Genomic DNA, 17,681 nt, shown 5'->3' on the forward strand with positions numbered 1-17,681 from the left:
TTTGAAGTGGAAGAAACAATTAGGCCTCCCCTCACATCTGGTTCTGAAATTTCCTTCCACCCCCACCCTGGCCAAGACGTCTAGGGTGAAAAAGGATTGGTTTGAAGTTCGTTGTGTGTGTGCTGGAGGCAGCTCTTGTGAAATGTAAGCGAGGCAGTGAACAGCTCCGCACCTCCCATCTTTTGCAGGATTGCCCATCCTACAACCACCTAGTCTCCCTCTATCTCTCTATCTGAGAGGAATACACAAATGCCAACTTGCATCTATTCACAGCCATGTGACACAGGCTTCAGGCACCAAATGGTTGGGAAAAGAAAATGGAACCTTCCTAAAAGTGGCATCTTATAAATTAGGACTTCAAATCTAACTTTTCCATTAAAGATGATTTTAAGTTGCAAGTCTATTGAGACCAAACTTGACTTTTCTACCTGTTCCCAATCAAAAGTTAGCACTTATTTAATGGTATCCTGTAACCAAATGTTGTCCTATGAGAGAAGTAGGCTTCATAGTACTAACATATAAACCTTTAAAGTGTATGTCCAACTTTTTAAATACAGTGCACCCTGCCCAATGGGCTGTTTAGGTCCTACCTTAGAGGTAACTTAAATGTATTAAAAGGGTTAGCTTTAGGTCTGGCAAAAGGTTTTTTTGCCAGGTTGAACTGGCATTGTAAAAGTGCTCACAGCCTGCAATGTCAAACCTGGGAACTGTTTTAAAGGTCTACTTAAGTGGGTGGCACAATAAGTACAGCAGACCCACTTAGTACCATTTCATTTACCGGCTCTGGGTACATGCAGTAGCACTATAATGAGAACGTATTAGTAGAATAAATGTGCAAATCAGGCGTAGGCCAATCTTACCATGTTTTAAGGAGTGAGCACAAGCACATTAGCACTAGTTAGCAGTGATAAAATGTGTGGAGTACTAAAGCCAACAAAACTGCATTTCAGCAATAGGAGGTGAGTAGGTAAAATGTTTGGGGGTGACCCTGAAAAGAGGGCCAAGACCAACACAAGTACACAGCTCAGACACCTTCACTCCGGTTGCGTCGAATGGGATCTCCGAACAGTGCCGCCCTGTCTTACAGACTTTGAAAACTCCCAAGGTTGAGGAACGTGAACTCGCAAGGAGCTGCTCCTGGTAGCTGGAGATTGTTGTTCCTCTGCTTGCTTTTAGAGGTGTCTCCGCTGTGTATTGGTACCTCTTCCTTGCTGGCCCCTGGTTTTTGGTCTTCTCGATATAGCAGACAGTCAACTGGTCCTTTGTTTCTTCTGTGGGAGTGGGCTGGGGAATGAGTTCTGAAGCAGAAAATTCCTCATTTTCCCCATCAACTGTTTATTTACTTCTTCTGTGCCTGACTTTGCACTGTTATTTCATGACTTTTCAGCTGCAGGTTGTGACATCAAAGCACGAGAAGCTTTCTACACGTGTAGTAATTTGGGTTCTAGGGTGATATATTGATCATGTTCCGATCCCTCCTTGCTTTGTGACTCAAGATGCTTTATGGCATGTGTGTAAATTCATGAATGTCTCCTAAGGATTATTGGTGGTTGAATCTGGGCAAAATGTATATTTTGATTATACTTTGTATTTTGCAGAGTACTTTACAAACCACTTCTGCAGTTTCTGAGCACTGTTAATTTCTGATGTTACTATTGTCATATTTAGAGGTGCTTTGTTTGCTCTCTTTAGATGGTTTTGAGGACCTATTTATCCTTGTCAGAATTCGAGGTAAAACCACCACTTAAGAAGCAGCCTGGTTTCTTCCTGCCAGTCTGAGGTTAGTCTTTGGCGTATTGTGGAAGGGTCTGTTTTTGTATTTTGGGATATTATGCAAGTGACATACAGTCTCAATTTCTTGCTGACTAATCTCAATGCTCTGTCATTAGTCCTCTGCATGGCAGACTCATCCTTCAGTAGTGGTTTCTTTTGGTGCTTCTGCTTGACATGGCTCTGGTGTCACCTGCCTGAACCTTGGGTGCTCTGGCATGATGCTCTGTGGGGGCAGCTTCTCTGTTTGGGGCCTTGCTTTCCTCTGCAGGCTGTTGTTCTACCTGTGGCTTGCTGCTCCACTCATAGGTGGGATTCGGTGAATTCTGCCATGATTCTCACTTTTTGTCCTCCGAGGACATGCTCTCGGGCCTCTTCTTCTCTCAAATGCCTACCCAACTGTGGCACTCAGGCACTGGATGGGCTTATCGGCAATGTGGGTTGAGAAAGGTCTTTTGCAGGCTGGGTCTTGCTCCACTCGAATCACCTGGAGGACACTTCTTGATCCTTGGGCTGATGTGCTTTAGCGTGGATTGTCTGGCAGACCTGCAGCTTTTTTTTTACACAGGTGCTCTGGATGTCTCTTCTTCATGATGTGTGGTGCGGTATTCTTTTTAGGCAGCAGTTTGTGCAATCTTGTATTGTCTTGGCTGGTTGTTCACGCGTTACATGTTAATTACCATCATGGATGCACAGTGAAGGTAGGCCTGTGGCCAGGTCATAAACCCAACCTGCAGCGGGTACCAAAAGATTTTAATCTAATCTTCCCGTGGGATTCTGCAGTTTTGATGCACATACTACAGCAGTTAATTTACATCACTCAAACAACAATACTACAACTTCAACATTCTTATTACAAAGCTATAATTCTACAATTGCGTCCCTATCACAGTACACCTACAACACAACTACTTCAGTACTATAATGCTATAACCACTTGGTACTACAATACCACATAGCACTGTAATGTAGTTTTCTTTTAATTTTAATTTAGGATCACATCCCTGAATGAGGCACTGTAGCTGTTCTTGTTTACCACCAATCACGCAATGGTGTGTTTGTGTGTGTGTCTGTTGGTGTTTTTGGTTTGCATCATGGTGTTTGTGTGTGCGTTAGGGAGTGGTTGTATAGAACATTACTCCAACTGGCATTGTCAAGCTGTTGCTTTGTCTGGGAGCTCAATGTGTAAGGTTTCCTTTTCCAGAAACTTATGTTTGCAGGCTGAGAGTTGTAGGCATGGCTGCACTGATGTGCAGTGGAAGCATGACTTGAGTAGGAGCACAATAATTTGGTAAGAGAAAGCCCAGCCAATGCCCTCACCATGTCAGCAAATGCTGGGATAGTCTAAATGGTTTTGTGAAATTCTCTTGTACGCAAGCTTGTTTAGTAACAATGTATTGTCTAACAGTGTGTCTTGTGATGTTCAGTTGCCCATGTGCTCTTTCTATAATTGGTTGTCAAGAAAGGAGTAAAGTCTTGTATGCCGATGATATGGGTGAGAATATGATTAGTTGCCTAGACCAGCACAGAGTTGGTGTGGTGGTGTCAGAACATTAGTGAAGGCAAGCAGGTTCCTGAATTCTAAGATGCCTTTGAAGAGTTCTTTTAATGAGTCAGTAATATAATAATAAATCTTTAATGCTTGATTTTTAAAACCGTTGCAATACAGTACACAATAAATACATTAAAAAATAAATAAATACTTACAGCAAGCACATGGTGCCATCAGCATTCTCACAGAAAGTTCGAAACCCATTTAGAGCAGCCTTTTATAGAAAGATTTAAAAAGAGACTCACTTACTGAGCTGTAGATAGAAGTGAATCGGCCCCAAGGCTATGCATGCCAGGTATCTCGACTGCCAAAATATATATGAATAAGGAGTGCCAGTAGAGTGTAGCTGATTTTCCGAGCATGCTCCTCCTCACCCAATGGGAGACGGGTTTGCATATATAAGAAATTGGCATAATCAATGTTAGAAATGGGGGTCTCTAGTTGGCAATGGCTGGCCACTGTCCAAGTAGGGACCCTTCTTCCTAAGTCAGAGTAAGGGGGCTATCCCCTTTGATAACCCCTGCTCAACCCTGTGGTAACGTAGCACGAGCAGCTAGGCTTATCTCAGAGGCAGTGTGTAAAGCATTTATAATCATACACAGTAACACAGTGAAGGACACTACAAAGGGACACCACACAAGTAGTTATAAAGAACTACGTATCTTTATATATAGACTTAACACCAGACAAATAACGTTAAAAAGCCACACTACTGAAAAATAGGAATAGTCTTGAAATGCTGTAGAAATAGTTCAAAGTGTGTAAATAGGAGTTCAGTTCAAGGTAGTGATCTCTGCGACCCTTTTACTTACAAATTACCTGGATTTCGTAGCAAAACCAACAAAATGTCACAAACAAGCTGTAGCAATGATTTTCCTCACGCGAGGCCGGCGATGCGTTGAATCCTTGCCGCAAGGGAGGATGATGCACTGGTCTGCGGGTGCATGCGGGACCAAGCGACAAACTTCTTCACGCTAGGCCAGCGATGCGTTGAATCCATGCCGCAAGGGGGGATGATGTGTTGAGCCTGTTGCGTGTGTGATACTGTTGTGATGACGAGGGAATGACGATCTGGGCGTGATTTGAGGAAAATGGCAGACGCACGGCGCCCACACTGCGATGCGACGATCTCGATGCAATGATCTGGGGTTAGCGAGCACTCAGCGGCCTGCAAACGTGCGATGCAATGATCTTTGGGAGTAGCGAGCACTTTGGGGCCCGCAAGCATGCGATGCGATGATTTTTGGTTTGCGAGCGCTCGACAGCAGCAGCACAATGATTTTTCTTACGCTCTTCAGCTGCGGCGGCTCGCAAACGGGCGTTAGCGACGATAGTAGAACTAGAGGCCCTGGAGCTCACAGGAGCCTCACCTGCAGATATAAATCCTCGCTGGGAGGAATCAGGAGGCTGGTGGGGGAGTCAGCTGTGCCTGTGACTCCAGTAGGAGACTAGCTCTCTTCTAGCCCTTGGGTGATTGCTTAGCAAAGTAAAAGTCTCTCAAAAGGCCTTTTCCCTCTTCTTTCAAGTCCAGGGGAAACTAAAGCAGGCCAATCCAAGAAATAGCACACAAGCACAAGGACAGTCTTCTCCTGCAGAGTCCTTCAGTGAAACGGACAGAGGTTCTTCTTGACATCCAGGAGCAATACCATTTGTAGGGGTTTGGGCACAGATATTTATACCCCAAAAGTCTTTGTTCTCAAACGTCACTAGTCACTAAACCCAGCCAAAACCAGTTCTGCTCAGGCCTGGAGTACTTTGTTTCCAGGCTGCATCCTTCCTTTCAGAAAGAGGGGGTCTGCCATCAGACGCACAGTAGGAGGTGGAGCCAGCATTCACCTTGCCAGGCACAGCCCTATTCAGGTCAAGGAGCTACCCCTCCCCAGTCCTCAATGCAGATATCTCTATTCAACCCAGGTCTGACTCAGCCTGCCTTGCCCCTCTAAACCCAGACAATTAATACACATAACAGCAGAGCACACTGGAAGGCTTAGGCAAGAAAATACCTATTTTTTAAAAGTGGTATTTTCAAACATAGAATATTAAAACCAACTTTGCTAAAATGTGTATTATATTATTTTGAGCTCAGGCATACTACACTCGAATTTCTACTGTGTTCCCTGGGACAGTTAGAACTATAAGATGTGATAGCCAGACGGCCGATTCTAACCTATGGAGAACAGGTAGCCTTGCAGCAGTGAAAAACAAAATGAAGGGTAATTCACTACCAGGACATGCTACACATATCAAGCCATGTCCTACCTTACACGCACACAATGCACCTCCCATAGGGGTGACTGACATGATGCCATGGGAAGGTTCAGGGGCTGGGAAGTGTGGGCACTTCACAGCCAAGATGTCAGTTCTGGACCGCACACAGACACTGCAGTGGCAGGTCTGAGGTACACTTTACAAGCTGGTTCTGTGGGTGGTGCAAACCAGCGCTGCAGGCCCACCAGCAGCATTTGGATTCCCAGCCCTGGACACACACAGGCCACACTACTAGGGACTAACAGGTAAACCAAATAAGCCAATCAGGGATATACCAATTCACAGTCATATTTACACAGGGAGAGCATATGCATTTTAGCACTGATCAGCAGTGGTAAAGTGCCCAGAGTCATAAAACCAACAACAACAGGTCAGAAAAATACAAGAGGAAGGCGAAAAGTTTAGGTATGACCCTGCAAAAAAGGCCATTTACAACAATCAATAAAACCGTAAAAAGCAGGTGTGGCGGGTAGCGTGCAATAAACCTTATTGGTGTTCAGGCTAGTGATCAATAGAAATTAATTAGTCAAAGGGGGAGATCCCTGGAGTCGAATAGTCTACTTATCACACAGGCCTTTCTTGTTATACAAGGAGAGGTCACAGTATGTCATAGGTATTCAGACAAACATAAGGATGGGTTTCCACAAAGAAATAGTCTTGTTTACAATCTAGATTTATTCAAATTGCATATAAATAAACAATAAAGACAAGATAAAATTCATCCAAAACAATTAAAAACCAAGATTAAGTATCTCGGTGGGTTAAAAATTATTACTAAACAATGTTACATAAACATAATATCATGATACACAATAAATGGAAAAGCAATCAAAATATATTCACAATAAACAACAAACTAATCATAATTACAACAAACCCCTCATCTCTAAGTGGCCCACTTGATATTTCTGCCACTATATTTTGCAAGATCCAATGGCCATAGACAAATTGGTTACTCTCGGGCTTTAGTGGAAGGATCTGATGCCCATCTAAAGCTTTATCTGGCCCTAATTGGATTCTTTTGGATCAAACAGTGCGTCGACGCGTTTCGGTGCTTAGCACTTGATATCGTGGCACCTTCCTCAGGACTTCTTGTTTCTGGGGTTTCAGGGAACGGATAGATATACCGTATCTGTGAATATATTAAGAGACATATGCACTGTCAGATATCATGCATTGACACCTTTTGTCTCTTTTGTTCTAAGGGTTGAATTGTTCTGGTTGACACATACCCACTCGGATTTCACATTATTCGTTCTAACTGTCGTTATTCTTTCAACCATATGTGGTTCCTAGCAAACATACGCTTACTTATCTAGTACATATCATTACACAGTGATGTTTACATTGGTTCAATTGCTTGTGATCTAGCATCTCCATTTTTCTCAGCACCTTAGCACGCATTTACTTCACCAGTAATATATGCCCTCCAAGTCTTTTTCGTTGTGGAAGACCAATTGGTGAGGGAGGAACTGATGAACCCATGGACCCAGGAGAATAGATAAATATGAAATCTCACCCTCGGGACCGTGTTGGAAGCGCTCCAAAATGGGGTCTACTTAAGGTCTCCCTCTATTGGTACTACAGATATAGTCCTTGGGGCCCTTCTGTTGATAAAAAGAGAACTTTTCTTAGGTTTTAGATAGAAATTCCCCTCGTTTGTACACTTGGGGGTGGTTTTTTATTCTTCTATTTACCTTTCTCTTGTGACGGAAACTCCTTTTTGATGGGGTTCCTTGGTTATTAATTTGTCAGGCGACTGCCCACTTCTCGTGTATCTATGATGGTAAAGTATATATTACTTTTTCACTATACTGTTTCATATACTCTATTTCTACAGTCATATCATTATTTTAGAAGTAGGCTCTTACCTCAGATATTTTTAAAACGTGCTTAGAACGGGCATATGTAGTCGTTGGTCTGCTCCTGAACTGGATGTGTTCTGTTGAATAAACATTAGAATAACACCATCATGTTTCTATTCTGTTCTGTCCGAGGATGCGCTATTAGCTCTATTAAAGCGTATGTAATGTACCTGGCCCTTTGCTTTTTTTAATTTGGGTACCTGCTCTCATTGTTACTAATGTCACCTGCTCAGTGCCCGCAGTGCTCCCAGTGTAGGTTTAGTGCCCATAATGTCTGATTTCCTGTTTATTAACTCTGGGTCCTGTTCTTCAGGTCCAACAACATCATTGGTGATTGGTTTTACCGCCCCCTTCCCAGGTAGAGTACTCCTACTCCAAGTATGAAGTATGGACTGTATAGTGATCAAGTATCTCCTATCTAACTTATATAGAAATTAAAACAGCATCCGAGCACAGGGTGAATAAGGTGCAAAGAATGGTATTGAAGAAAAGTGCAACTGCAGCGGTTTAAGCCTCTAAATACTTCAACTGGCTAGTGAGCCTTCATGCTCGTAATGAGTCGGGCTCGGAGGCTTTGTTGATGTTCTAAATGATGAACAGTAGAGAGGACCAGGGGCGTAACACAGGCCCCCGCAGCCCCTCCGTGCGGGGGCCCCCAAGCTCCAGGGGGCCCCCTCAGTACAGCACTCTGGCTGCAGAGCTCCTAATTGAGCTCAGAGTGTGGCCCTCCACGTTCCTCGCAGGGAGGCACCCTCAAGTTTTTTTACGCCAGTGGAGACGACGAAGATTAGTGAGCAACGACCGAGGACAGGGTAAGTAGGGTGCAATTGGCGTTGTCGTGGAAGGTACTATTGCAATAGACACGTAATGAGTCAGGGGCGGGTGTTTAAGCTAAATAATAAGCTATATATTATCTAGTCCCCTCCTCCCCTTCATCTGCTGGAACTGTGGCCTCACCTTTTTTGTAAATCTCTGGAGGAATTTTACCAATGCACAGTTTAATCTAATGTCCGATGGTTCAAAGCAGGACATCACTTTCTCCCTGCAGGATCTAATGCCCTGGTCGTTCCATGTTCATTGTAGGAGTTCCTGCCAATCCTCCATGAGTATGGGGCACAAACAAAATATGTGGATAAGTCTTTCTGACCCTGGTCACAGAGCCGAAAGTTCTTCTGTACCTCCCATCTATTCCAAGCGGGATAGTTACTTAGGGTCAGTAATATCCCCATCCTGTGTTTAATGAACTGTACTTTGGTCCAATCGTTATAGGGTTCACTTAAGGAACTCTGTGGTTTCAGCTTCATGTAGCTATGAAGCGTCATCCTTCGTGTTTGCATCGAGAAAGGCAGGCTTTGTCCTCAAGCAGTGAGTGCAGTTGTGTGCTTTATTCTGCCAGCTTTTTAAACCTCTGATGGCTAATGGGTAGGTGCTAAGCACTCGTTAGACCAAGGGTGCTCAAGGCTTGCAACAGGTAGGTCCTTTTCGAGGAACTGTGCTTTATGTATTGCGTTGTTTCCAGTTCAGACCAAAGTTAATGGCCCAGTGAGCCTGCCTTTCCCAACTTGAGGTAATGGCAACACGTCCTGTAGGCATCCTTCCATGGGAGGGTAGCTGGAAAATTGATCTGTAGACCTTGAGTAGCATTTTGTCAAATATTGCACTGCCCCCCCCACCCCAAGAGCCTTGCTTCTGTAGGTTAAGGTTGGAAGAACCTTTGCTTGGGCCACCTGCAGGAAGGGCGTGAGCGCACAATCGTTCACTTTTGTGTAGAGAGTCCTAAGGCCAAAGGCCAAAGCATTGCCCTTCTTTCTGATTTCTTCTAACTGATCGCTGTACCTCTTGTTCTCAGTGAAGTAGACTCCGAAGTACTTAAAACTTTTAGTTGACAATAACTTTTCTTGGTCCAGAAACCATGTGGGTTTTTGTGATCTAGCACCTTGAATTGCCAGGATTTTAGTTTTCTTTCTGTTAATTGTCAATCCATTTCTTGTTTAGTAGGCTTTGTTTGCATCAAGAACGCTCTACAGGCCAACCTTGGTTCTGCTAATCAGAACTAGATAGTCCGCATACAGCAGATTAGAGAGCTGAAAGCCTCCCAGTTTGGGCAGGTGGGAGTTGACTGTGTATAATGTGGGCGTGAGATCTGATAAGAACTGGTTGCTCTGCTTGTGACCTTGTGTGGTTTTGATGGGCCTGGACATGCGAGAGCTCTCCTCCAATTTTAATTCTAACCCATGTGTCTTTAGGCAGGAATTTCAGGGCCCTTAGTAGGCCACTCTGGATGATAAGGTAAACCAATTTTCGCCAAAGCCTCCTACGGTCGACACAATTGAATGCAGACTTGTAGTCAATGAAGTCCAAGTAGACTGGTTGGCTGCTGGATTTTGCCAGGTCAGTTGATAGGGAGAGTGTCATCATGTTGACTGAGGTCTCCGTATACTTGGTGAACCCAGTTTAATTTGGAGGAATGATGGTATTGGCCTCCCCCAATGCAGTAGCTCTTCTAGTGACACCCCTGCAAAATATTTGGCATTGTTGTCAATTAAAGCTACCAGACGTTAGTTGCCAGGGCCCCCTTGTCACCATCCTTGAAACTTGGTGCAAGGGTCGAGCCACACCATTAGGGAGGAATATGATTGAAAGCTGCAGTATGGTGGTGAAAAGCAATGGTAGTTATGCAGCCCAGAATGTTGGTTCATCGTTAGAAATGGCATGTGGAATTCCATCCGGGCCTGGCGTTCCCTCTCTGTGGCCCTTTGCAATTTGTTTCTGGACTAGACTTGTGGTGACAGTGCACCGACATGATTTGCAGTCACTGCTCCTAGGCTGTTTTGACAGGGATTTAATAGGTCCCGAGTCATTTCATTGTGCGAGAGACTGGTCTGGCTGTGACGACGGATTGAAGTTGTCAAGCAGTAAATGATACCAAGTCGACTCTGAGATGTTAGAGGAAGTTACATTTGGAAGATATCCACCAACTCCGTTTATGGTCCACCAAAAGTTCACAGAGTTGTTTGACTTGATGTCATGAAGTCATTTTGACCAGAAGGAGTTCCATCTCTCTCTTTGACTACTCTTTTCCTCTTCTTTTAACTTTCTTCAAGCCTCCCTTAGTTTCTGCAGTATTGAAAAGTCCATTGGCAACCTTTAAGAGCTCTCCTCAGTGAATTTACCCACCTTTTGGCCCTCCTTATCGAATGGTTGCTTCCTCATCCTTGAGGGAGGGTCGTCTTTGAGCTTTGGTGTTCTTTTTGATTAGGACAGGCTTAGCGTGCTGGATTGCGGAGTTTTCAGTAAACCTTTACCAGCAAGACAGAGGGTTTTCTGCCAGTATATGAATGGATGCCATTAGTTGTTGAGCTTCTGAGGCCAGACCTGAGAATGTGTATATAGTGCACCTGATTTGTTTGAGTTTGTGTTACCTTTGAGCTCTTGATCTGCCACACATGCATCCAGGCCGATGTCAAGGGTTATCTCTTGTGGTCGGTGGTCACTATTCATTTTTCCCAAAGCCAAAGGCGGAGATAGTGTTCAGCAGGGGGAGACTGACAAAGGTGTAATCGATTAGAGTTGCCCCAGATGGCATTAAGTGTGAGAGGCCAGGCGGTTTGTCTGTGAGTATGTGTCCATTTAAAGCTCTAAGGCCAAGGTGTTCAAGATTACCTTGTAAGAACCATCCTCTCTTGTCATCTTTGTTTAACCCAGGAGTATCTCGAGGAGGTCTCATCCAGCTGACTTGCACCTCTATGATCTCATTAGAAGGTAGATCACTCATTATCCACATGATGAAATTGCCTAATATAATGAAAACATTACTGAGCCTCTCCAACCGTAGGTTTAGTGAGATGTAAATCAGCTTGTCAGAGACCCCTGTCCTTGCTCTAACATTTAGGTGTCATGCGATTGCCAAGGTGATTTTCTTGTTTTTGCCATAGGATGATTTGAGTGATAGTCCTACTACCTGCAATACAACATCATTGCTGTATTGCTCCCAGGACTCAATTGCACTGGTGGCAGATACATAAATGACAAGACCACCCTTGCTGCGCCTGTGCTTATGTTGTTTGGTTGCAAGGATGAAGTGATTTGTGAAGCCCTCCAGATGGAGAGCCTTCTGTGACCAAGTCTCTTGTAAGATCACAATTTGGAATGAGAGGAGATATTGAAGGCTTGAAGGTCTCCCAGCTTGTTTGCCAATCCATTGATGTTTCAGGAGCATAACTTTAGCGACCGTGCCGAGTAGTCGGTTGCGCTGGTGTTTTATCATCATAGAAATCTGGTCGAGTTTAAAGCTCCCAACAGCCAACCCCAGTCAACTGCCACTTCAGGTCCAAAAGCAGGCTTATCAAGAAGCCTGCCAATTTACTGAATTGAGGGGGCTGGGGATTTACTTAGGACATTTCTTAAGACCAAGTAGACTGGTCTAGGTCAAGTCGGTGTGGTGTGGTGACCTCTTTCCTCAGGCTCTCCAGAACGTGCAGGTATCCAGTGTTCTTTTACAGGGTGATTATAATCCCCCAATGCTTGAAGGTCTCCATGTTTCCCAGGACCTTCTGGGCCAGCTCGGTGGATCTCCAGATTACTTTAGTAGTTTCATTACACTGGCCAGGGTCTGGGTCGATCACTTCAATAGAGGTGATGTCTTGCGATGAGTCTTCTCCGCGCGCGCCCACAGATGTACAAGTTTGGGGCATTGGCCCAGTTTAAAATGTCAAACTGATGACCTGGACATGTACTCCGGGTAAAGTATCGTGCCGGCTGTTGCAGGTGAAGGTCACAGTGATATTGCTTGTTTGTCTTTTGGACAGTTGTGTGGTGGTATCTGAGTTGGCAAGTTTATAGCATAGCATGGAGTGAAATTCAGGTGTTTATTTCGTTATTCATTTTAGTATTCTATAAGAAGCTTACATGTGGTATGGTTCTTAGTGAACGACAGAGCCAAACTTGATATTTTCAAAGAGACACAGAGCCTCATTTACAATATTTAGCCATAAGTAAGTGCTGCAAGCCTTCCTGCTGTGCTGCCCTACGGCAAAAGAAAACAATAGGGATGCGCCGTATCTCAGATAAAGCACATTTCTGTCCTCTTTCCCTGCACTGGCCCTCAATTGGCTGCCAAGTGCCAATGAGGCACCGTTGCACCATGGTGCAAGGGTGTCTGTGTTGTAGGGAAGATTGTTTTTTGAGCAGGAAGGAAAAACTTCCTGCACAAAAAACATTAAATAAAATCTAGGAGAAATAATGTAATTTCTCCTTGTTGCGCCTCCCCTACAGCACCCCTGGGGAGGCGTAGGCTTTTGAGGCATTCCCAGGTTTACAGCTTGTTTTAAATCTGGGAATGTGTCAAGTGCCATGGGTGTTCTGTGGGAACACCCACTGTAACGTCCCAGGCACGCCTCCCCATCGTAGTGTGAGGCAACGTAGCAACTTGTCCTGCGTTGCCCCACACCATATCTACCAGGCCGTTCAAAGCCATGCAGGGTGGCTTTATGTGACCTCATAGATATGAGTAAGCCCAGTACCCTGCCGGAACATCATCAAAAGGGACGTTCCGGCAGTGCATTGGCCTTGTAAATGAGCTCCACAGTTTTTGATTGCAGCCTGACTGCCAAGGCTCAATAGAGTCACTGAGTTAAGCTGGTTATGGTGAATGGCAAGACAGGAAAATGTCTGGTGGTGGATTTGTTGCTCAAAATGACGAATCAATGGTGGCGAGGTCTATCTTCCAGAAGATGCAAGCCTAAATCTGGAAGGGGGTGAAAGGTGGGTGGGTTGATCTTATTAGTCTTTTATAGTTAAGTAGTGTGAATGCGATGACTAGCGCTATGGTTTCCAGGACATTTACATACAAGTGTTAGATGAAAATAATATTCAAGGGCTAATACAGAGTAATTTGAGGTTTCCAAACCAATATTTACAAAGGATGTCCAGGTTATCATGGTTAAGTAATTTAGAGAACATCTTATTCAGAATATTGCCTGACATGAAATTGTTTCCTCAATCTCCTTTACAAAAATATTACCCCATTGACATTAATAATAGGTAAACTTCAACCATAGGGTCAACATTTTGAGAACGATATTTCGAATTTAATATTTGGGTCAGACAATATCTCTGACTGTAATATTCTAACACACAGCCTCGGCAAAATGCTAAATTATTTAATCAAAGTCTGTAAATGAAAAGGAAAGATACTGAGTAGTTTGGAGTTGGTCTGTGCCAGGCCAGAGAGTATCTCTTTCATACAGAAAAGACGTCGATTGCAGAGGCTAATATTGATTAATATAATACTAATAGATAATAGAGGCTAATATTAATATTGATAAAACATAATATATTTTCCTCCTTCTCGTTGATAGGGGCTGTTCTTCGTTGCTTTCCTGTGTTCAGTAGATAGAAGCTATGCCATTGGGTATCCAGGTTTCTTTAATGGAGAGCTGATTGACCTCTTATCAGCAGTGAAACATGATTATGATAACGTTATTTTTCCAGGTAGCTGGCATGCTTAAGCTACAATGAGCACTTGGTGTGAATGGGAGATCTAGAAGGTAGTCATGAAAAGATGATGACAGAATTCTTTACAAAAAATGTTCATCCACCTCAACTCTTTCCTGGAATGTTCCGGGGTGATCCATCAAGCAGAGGCTAATTAAAAAGAGGGTTTACCAAAATGTCATTTCCCAGGTTAATTCCCATATGTAATTTTGGGAAAAATGCAGAAAAAATGACGGAACGAAATTACACCATGTTTGGCAGAAAATTAGAATTTTACTCAGAAAGCTGCTTTTCATGATTTGGTGCAAATCCGTTCAGCCATGTTCAACAAATGTGCGTTTAAAGAGATGCTCAGGGTGGGCTTATATCTGGACAGTTGGTCCTTCGGGAGTACCAGGGGACTCCCATGGTACTGTATGTTAAAATAACAGAGCTGTCTGATTGGCTGAAGGGGGCTTTTGTAGCTTCTGTCATCAAGGTCCCACCGGACTGGTGCCAGTCCTGCTGGACCAAGCGATCTGATTTGCTTGAACAACTTGAATAGAAATATTGCGGCTTCTATTACAGGACACAGTGTTTCAGTGCCTATGTCCTGAATTTCAGCTAAAAAAACATATAAGTAGGCAGGGTAGGGAGAGGGATACCCTGCTCCCTGGCACTTATAGTGTGACACACAGGTCCCTAATCATGGGCCAAAGGTATACATATTTTTTCAGGCCACTGGTACCACACAATCCTTCAGGAGTTGTGTCATGGTACTGAGCTACCTTCTTTGGGTGAAGCTTGTACGGTCCCACGGTACCAAGGAGGTGATGCTTGATTGCGGTACCACACCACAAGAGCACTGCAGTCCAGTGAACAAATTAAAAAACAAAACAAATGGGAAAAATGTGGAGTGGGGTTCTGTGTGGGAGGGTTGCCCACTCTCGGGGATAGGCGCCTGCTGGTATGTAGGGCCATAGACCGGGCCCGGCAGCCAACTTCTGCCTTGCTACAATAAGCATTTCATACTGGAAGGCATTCAAGAAAGTACAGGTAGACCCAATTTACCATTTACTTCAGTAATACTAATGGGCGTAAGTTTTCAGAACAAGCAGAAAATGAAGCATATCTCAGACTGGAATCCAGTTACCTGGTTTTTCGCAAAAAACTGAAAACGCACCTATTCCCGAAATAAATGTCCCTCCTCCCTTCCCTTCCCTCAATGGATATCAGCCTTTTTACAGCGCGGGGATGCCCTTGGGTCACCAGGCGCTATACAAATCGCTAAATAAATAAATAAATAAATCTGTGAATTCACCCACAGATATTATGTTCTTGCTTTACAAGCATTGAGGTCTGTAAGAAGCGTAATGGCTCTGAAGAAATTAATGAGATCACCTGCTCATTAACCCATGAATACAGTTCAAAAGCTACACTTGGTCATTATTTGCCTTAATAAAACGTGCCTGTTAAAGGTCTTATCGGACATAGAATATTAAATGAGCTACTTCACATCTGTATATTAGCAAATGACAAAGCATGCACATTCAGGCACTAAGGACAACCCTCCATGGAATGTAAAAGTACCCCAAACACATATTCCTGAAATGAGCAGAATGGTGTACATCACTTTAACAACATTTACAATCATACTGTGATAAAAGAACAATGGGTTGGATTGCTTCCCAGCGTGATTGCCAGTGATTAGACTTATTGCAAGCGTTCCTCCTATCACCTTTTGTATGTTTGATGTAACACACTAAGTGCAGTGGCTTAACAAAGGCTCCCACAGCCCCCACAGTGTGAGGGGGGCGATCTCCAGGGGGCTTCCTCAGCACAGTACCCTTGCCTTAGAGCTCCTATGTGAGTCTGGAGGGGGGACTCCATGTATTTTGACAGGCCCCCTCAAGTTGTGTTACGCCACTGCCTAAGTGGCCGAGTGTATGCCCAGACGTGGGTCCCTTTCTCACTTTCCCACTGAAACAATGCCAGACCCAACTGAAGAGTGGTCTTGTGTTGCTTCTCTTCCGGTTCAGGGAGGCCCAGGCCTGGCAGTTCGGGCTGGACTGTTCCTATTGGAGCAGGGTCAGGACTGATTTGCATATGGCTAGGTACAAACTGGGCTTGCGTGGTGGGGAAAAGATGATCATTTGGAATGCTACCCTGAGTGATTTCCAGTGGTTAGACTTATTGGAAGCATTCATTACATCACCTTTTGTGTGTTTTATATATAAATATCTAACAGGTAACATGCTTATTATGTTCATATACTGCCATCTCATAGTTCTGGTGACATTTAAAAACAATTCTGACTGTGTCCTTGTGGTTTATGATTTCACTATAACCCCTGAATGATAATAAATTACCATATTGCCCAGTTACCCAAATCTATATCCTAACTATATCTAGTTCTATATCCAAGCAAACATAAAAAACTCTGGCTATACTGCAGAAAATGGGGGACCGCATTGAATGAATATGTTATGATTCATCAATTGAAGAGCTTCCCTATGAAAACCCATCTGAAAGGTTTTGAATTAATACATAAACGTCCTGAGGAAGCAAACATACACAACACGAAACACATGTTGGCCACAGAGAGAAAAGTATTTCTTCATTTTGGATAATTAGGGTCTCATTGTGTAATTGAAAATAAGGATTTAAATAAATCTAACTAATTTATATTACTTTAAGTAGTGTACCAATGACAGTTCAGTAAAGCTCCTGGGCTATTCCGGCCAAATTAGAATTTTGGGTGCTTGATTCCCAAGCGCTCTCAATCTATCAGTCTGGTTTTCGGCCAGGTCTTGGGACCATGGAGCAGACTCTAAATCTGGCATTACTTAACCAAAAATATACAAAGGCACAAAAGGGATGTGTAAATTTAGCCTTTACGGATCTAACATGTGCCTCGACATAGTGAATCGCTCCAAAATATGGTCCATACTGGCACAGATGGGTATTGATGGAGCAATTATTACTCTGCTTAGTAGGCTCCATGAACACACATCAACCTCAGTACGCTATAACAGCAAGGGGGACCTAACAGAAGAATTCCCCTCTGGTAAGGGGGTAAGGCAGGGTTGTGTCCTGGCCCCATTCCTTTTCTTATTATATATTAATGGGCTAGGAGAACAACTATGTAAGGCGGGAAAGGACACCCCGAGGATTGACTCATGTCGAACCCCCGTACTACTATATGCTGATGATGCAGTTCTGATAGCCAGGACAGCTAATGGCATGCAAATACTGCTTGATTCCTTTAATGTTTTTATGAATGACTTGGGACTAAAGGTCAACCGCACCAAATTATTTATAACAAAAGTGGCCCAAAAAGTATAAAACAAAGAATTTTTTATTAGGGAGTGAAGAAGTTAAGAAGGTCCCCCACTTCACCTATGTGGGGGTGCCATTTGATGTGCACTTTAATTGGAAATCCCTATTAAATGTCAGAGCCATGCAATTTCAAAAGTCGATTGGTGCAATTTTTAGATTTGCTAAGAGACTAGGCCATAAACTAATTAAAGAACTTTTATGTATTTATAAAAATAAAATTCTCTCAGTGGTAACCTTCAGAGCAGGTGTCTTGGGATACGTAAACTGTAAATCACTCCAAATATTAGAAACAAGTTTATAAGAAGACTTCTCGCAGTGCCCTAGAGTTCCTCTGCCTCTGTTTGTCATGAGAAAGTTGGTTTGAGCTTTTTCGAAGATTACATCATATTATAGCCATTGTTGCTCTGGGCAAG

This window comes from Lissotriton helveticus, chromosome 6 (assembly GCF_964261635.1).
Source record: "Lissotriton helveticus chromosome 6, aLisHel1.1, whole genome shotgun sequence".
NCBI lineage: Eukaryota > Metazoa > Chordata > Amphibia > Caudata > Salamandridae > Lissotriton > Lissotriton helveticus.